Below are 6,000 nucleotides of genomic sequence, written 5' to 3'. Positions count from 1 at the left end.
CCCTTAGTCAGTATTGTTGACACTGCTCGGGAGCAACAACTCTCCAAGCTTTCTGGAAGGGTTTGTTCCATCCTTAGCTGGAGATGCCAGAGACTGAACCTGGGACCTTCCACGTGCAAAGGACGTGCTGTGCCCCCAGGCGACTGCCCTGCCCTTATCTTCAAAGACTACTGTGGTAATGGTGACAAGATCTCTCCACCATGAACTGCACAGCAAGGATCTTCAAAAGGCCTTGAAGTAGCATTTGGTCAGATTCATGATGTGTCTTCCCCTGCTTGTACTTTTGCAGTTGTCCCGAGGCTTTGTTGTCGATTGCTCCTCTGAACCCCTTCCCCCACAATGCTTATCAAACTTTGGCCAGTGGGAGAAAAGTTTGTTTGAGGGCAAATGTAGCTTCGGCCTACCTGGGATATGCTGGATTAAAACTCCCTTGGGCTGTGCTGGCTAGGCATCATGGGACTGGTAGTCCATAACATCCACAAGGCACAAAATTGGGGAAGTCTGAGGTGGCATGTCAGTACAAGCCCCTCTTCCAGCTCAGCCCTTCTTTACTTGCCCTTAGACTCAAAAACCGCAGATAGTCTCTTTGCAATGCAGATCTTTATTGGCATGTTACAGCTACATGACAAAGTAATTGTAGAAACCCTCTAATAAGCTGAGAGAGAAGTCTCTGCTCATGGAGTGTTGAACCCAAACTGGGAACTTCTCACCAAAATCCTTCCCTTTCAGTAACTCTGTGGGCTCCACCCTCAGATGGTTCCTGCTTGTGAAGGGTCAACTAGCAAGACATGCACAAGCCCTCTAACTGGGTAGCTCATCACTCCTGATGCTTCATCATGGGGTCAGAGACCAGGCAATGCAATGGCTTTCCCTCCTTTCTCACCTCTCCCACCTCTGCAGTCCTGGTCAGCCTGGGAACCTGCAGGCAATGACCCTGAGGGTATATCAAAGGCCTCTGCCTCTCCCTGCATTTCCACAACTCACATCACTAAATCTTCAACGTCTCCTTCAGAATCTAAGGCATGACAACTCTGGGATGCCCGCCAAGAGTGGTGGTTGGGTTCACTCACTAGAGTAAGGTCTGGAGATAATGGTGAGTTAAGGACCAACCAGAACTCTATTGTGCATGCGAGTTTCTGGAGGCAGATCACTTACCTGGTTCCCTGCACCTGCGAAGGCTGAGCCCCTCATAGTCAGCTCTTTATCAGGAAATATAACAGGCTCTTCACCCAGTTCACGGTCTGTACAAAGCACTGATTCGATCGTGTGACCTGCAGTATGTAGGCTAGGCCAGGTCTAACGCTATGATGGAGGGGACCATGAATATTTGAGCTGTGCCTGACAAAGGAGCCTTGACATGGAAATTGAGGCCAAGACAGCTAGAACCACTACTTAAAATGGCAAGGAAGGGGGACTATAATATCATCCTCTCCACATGTAAGAATTGTTTCTGCCTTCAAGTCAAGCGTCTAAGGCAGGTGTGGGTCTAGCTCAAGGTTTAGAAGTAAAGCTGTATGATTTGTAGGAGTCCTCCAAAGAGATTCCACTCACAACTTTATAGTCAAGAGCAATAACGAAATGACTCCCTCCTATTCTCAGTTATATTGATGAAATGAAAAGCCTGGGGCAACCAGAAGCAAGCTTTTGTGTGGAAGGACTACAGAGTGCCATTTAGTTCTGAAATGCAAAATAAAATTTTAGGCTCAGCATTACTTCGTGGCAAGCACATGTGTTTTGCAAAAGGTTCACAGAGTTCTAATACAAAACAAAGCAGATGCTACAAGAAAGTCTGTTCCTTTGTGCAAAGATCCATATGTGAAAGATTCTCCCTGCTGGGATTGCAAAAGATTTCTGTATAAATGAGCTTGTATGCTGTCTTTTACTACACAATCCACTTTGAGAAGTTGTGAGAAGTGCTACCCAGTCTAAAAAATGGGACAGAGCAGGGATGGACAACTTGGCTCCTTCTAGACAACAATTCCATCATCCCCTGCCATAGGCTATGGTGGCTGAGACTGATGAGAACTGGGCATTCGATGTCGAGGAATTCAGAAGTGGCTCACCCCTGACTGAGGCTATTTCCAAGTCTGACAATGAGACTCTGTATTGTATCCAATGTTAAATGAATTGAAGTTCCATTCATTTCAATAGGTCTACTCTAAATAGGCTTAATATTGGTGCTAGTTCAGTCAATGTGGTGGGACAAAAATAATTCCCTGGGAATAATGGCACATCTTGAAGGTACCAGGATGGGGAATGCTGCTTTATCCTGTCAGCAGATATCAATGCACAGTACAGAGACTTGACTTGGGATGAAGGGCCCGATCTGGTGAGGATTAGAAACAATACTAACATCTGCAAAGACTTACAAATTTTACCCTCAAAAGGACAAGCAACTAAATATGGGAAAGCTTAATTTGACAAATGAGGGTTTTGCATTTCCCTCAATGCAGGTTTCTTTTAAAGCAGAAGGAGAGGGGGTGATTCAACCCCCTCAACTTGAGAGTAGTGTTGAAATTGCTAAAACTGATTAAATCAGAAAATGTTGCTTTACTCAGAGAAGTGGACTGCAGTGACAAAACTTTGGCAAGTCTTGAGAGCATTTGCTGTAAAGTTCTCTAGCACCCTCTACTGGTGAGGAATGCAAAGCTTAGGTTCCCAATACAGGTTTACGGCTTCATTTGTTTCAACCACAACAGGGTGTGCATTCTTAACTCCATGTCAAGAATGCACACCCAACCAGGTATTGGCAGTTTTCCACTTGTAACTACCATGGTGCATGGAAAAGGACCACATTGTTCTTGCATTCCACTGATAAAGCAAATTTTAGTATATGCCAATCAATGATGTGTTTATTTTTATTTATTTAAAGTGGGTGTTCTGTTATACCAGTTTATTTAAAAAATGCAAATCAAGAAAATTTGCATTTCTCTATTTTCAACAAGGCTTCATGTTTCTGGCTCTCATGCTTCTAGTGGGAAGCATGGGAGTGCAGAAGATGTCAGATTGGAGAGAACAGCAAGGATGTTCTTCTTCTTCAGAGGGTCTCTTTCCCAGTGTTCTGTGCTGCTGCTCGTCTACAAAACCAGAATATGGCAAAAGGTAATCTCATGTTGAAATGACGTGCTAAACCTTGAAACAAATTGCATTTAGGTTTCTGGAAGCTTCAGCTTTGTTTCTCAGTGATCATTTATATTAAGACTCCTGTTTATGCAGTGCAAAACATGCCTAATGTGGTATTTAGGGTTTTCTGTGGTTGGATAAGTACTTTTGTACAGCAATACCTATCTGAAAAGACAGGGTAATACCCTAGTTTACTAGGTTGGCACAGACATTTTCCATCTTTCATAATCGATATCCTAAAGTCAGCACAAACATATGTAACACATAACTACTCCCATACAGTGGTACCTTGGTTCACATACACCTCAGTTCACAACCAAATCGGGTCGCGAACAGAAATTTCAGAAAAAAATTGCCTCAGGTCACGAACCCCACATCCACACGATCACGGCCATCTTCCCCGCTTGTGGTGGCACACGGACTTGTAGTCATTTGCTGTGAAGCTTATTGAATAGTGGCTCCAAATAAAGTGCAGAGCAAGCACGGTGGTAAAAAGAACATGCAAAGGTGACAAAACATGCAGATTTTTCACCCAAATTGACCCTGCAGCTAAGAGACAAAGAAGAGAGGAAACCCCTGAAAGAGATCTTCCCGGTGTCCTAATGGAGTCTCTCCCTCCAAACAATAACCTCCCCCCCCCTCCAGGTTAGTGTTCTCTACTGTACTGTACTTTTTTGTTCTTTGTTACTTTGTTTCAAATTTTGTGATTAAAAAAAATATTTACCAAACAGATTACCCTTATTTACATTGAACCTTATGCGGAAATCTGACTTGGCTCGTGACCAAAATTGGCTTGCGACCACATTCGTAGGGGTCAGAACGGATTGACCTTATTTACATAGAACATCAAATTTGACTTGGAATGGATTAAGTTCGTGAGCCGAGGTACCACTGTATACAGATTTAGAACAATCTTCCTGCAATTCTGCAGGACGTGATAGCACAAGCTGCTCATAGCTTTCTTCACTCTGAACATGCTAAAATGGAAAATTCATCAGAAGCATCAGACAGCATTTGAAAACAGTGGGTCAAACTAGGAAATAACAGGTATGCAAAATACTCCCCCATCTCGGAATACTGCACTATTCACAGAGTTGCTAGGAAAACTTATTTTGGGGTTTCCAGAGAAGACTGTAGCCAAGACAACCTATCAAAACTGCCCAATGTTACTATCTATACAATGTTGGACCACTCATTGTCAAACTGGAATTCACAGAAATCTAAATTCAGACCCCAAACACTGAAATGGTAATAGAGGCATCTTGCTGGCTGTTCATTCCAACATGACACAACCCATCGAACACAGAATTATCAATACTCATTATTATTGGGAACGAAAGGCATTTGGTGCTGCAGCAGAGGAGGACAACAATGACACCCATGCCTGGAGGCCACTGCTTCTGCTGCAGAGGCCTTTGTCCTCAAGTCCTTTCCAGCTGCACTGCCACCACCATCATGGCACAGGACAACTAGAGGACCATCTCTGTGCAGCTTTCCAGCAAAATTAGTAATTCTGCTGGAAAACTGGGTGTGCACTAGGATCATTATGGTGGTGATAGTGCTCGGAAAAAGGCCTTTCACTTTCTCCACCACCATGATCCTAAATTAAGACATCACTTCCCTGCTACTATGCCACCCACTCAGCGACAGTGAGAAGGAGTACCTGTGTTACAGAGATGATGGACAGATGGATAGTCCCTACAGCAAAGGCAGACGTCCAGTTTTGAGTGGACCCTCTGCTGGCTCCCTGCTGTCACTGCCCACTGATAGCATTGCCCTAAGATGCGCAGAAAAGGGATTCTGAGCACTGCTGGAAGGCACAGTTGTTCCTCGTAGCACCATCTGAGTCACTGGTTGGAGGCAGCATGCACTGCATGAATGCTTATGTCCAGCAGTGGGAAGGGCAGCTTGTCCTTCCACTGCCTGCCAAGTCACTCACTGCTTGTCGCCAAAGAGTGGGGTTTGGAGGAACATCTTTGGCTGATAGAAGTATGGTTCAATCTGTTCTAGGCCTGCAAGAAGAATAGGAAACAAGTCACATATCCAGGAACTGAATTTTCTCTCTTGTGCGCTAAGCACTCCTACTTCTGTGCAGCAAGTTAAGAACCACGTTTTTACTAATCACAACAAGGCTTCCCCAGCCACTTAAAATGCAAGGATTATAGCAAAGTCAAATTGGCCTATTAGAAAGGCCAACAGTATGCTACTATCTGCATTAAGAGCAAAGAAATTATCACATCTGAGCAAGCCTCCCAGTTCTTCAGAATTCTGACATCAGATGGGATTCTAAGCAAAGTAAGGCTGAGAAAGGTACAGCTGGGCATGATGCTGCTGCCCCCAAATCTGTACTTTGTAGCTTTCTTAAGATGGAGTGAACTGGATTTAGCCTCACTAGGAGCAGAGCAGATTGTAGGATGCACCCAGGATGGATTGTAGAAAGACCTTGGTGGGAGACTCATTAACCAATAAAAAACCCTCTAACTGTTACTTGTTTCTGCCTGCAACCCTACTGGAACACACATCTCCCTTGGAAGGCAGAGTGCTGAAGTAAAAAAGAAACATAATTATTTTTAAATCAGCAAAGATGGAAATTAATTTTAAGTAGCACATTAGGTACAGAGTCAACAGAAGCAAAATTGTGTACTATTCTTTAGCAGCTGGAGGTCATATAGCCCCTAAAGTTTATGTCCTATGTTCAGGTAGCATGAGTTGGAAAGATTCTTGTAACTTTTCCCATTACTTATGGGTGACTTATTTTATATTGTTAACTTGTTTTATATTGTTATAGTATTTTAATTGATTTATTTGTGAGCCACCCCGAGGCTTCGGCGAATGGGGCGGCATAGAAATTTTATAAATAAATAAATAAAATAAATA

The sequence above is a fragment of the Varanus komodoensis genome, unplaced genomic scaffold (assembly GCF_004798865.1).
Source record: "Varanus komodoensis strain SLA01 unplaced genomic scaffold, ASM479886v1 scaffold37, whole genome shotgun sequence".
In the NCBI taxonomy this organism is placed as follows: domain Eukaryota; kingdom Metazoa; phylum Chordata; class Lepidosauria; order Squamata; family Varanidae; genus Varanus; species Varanus komodoensis.
This window is presented reverse-complemented; position numbering follows the sequence as displayed.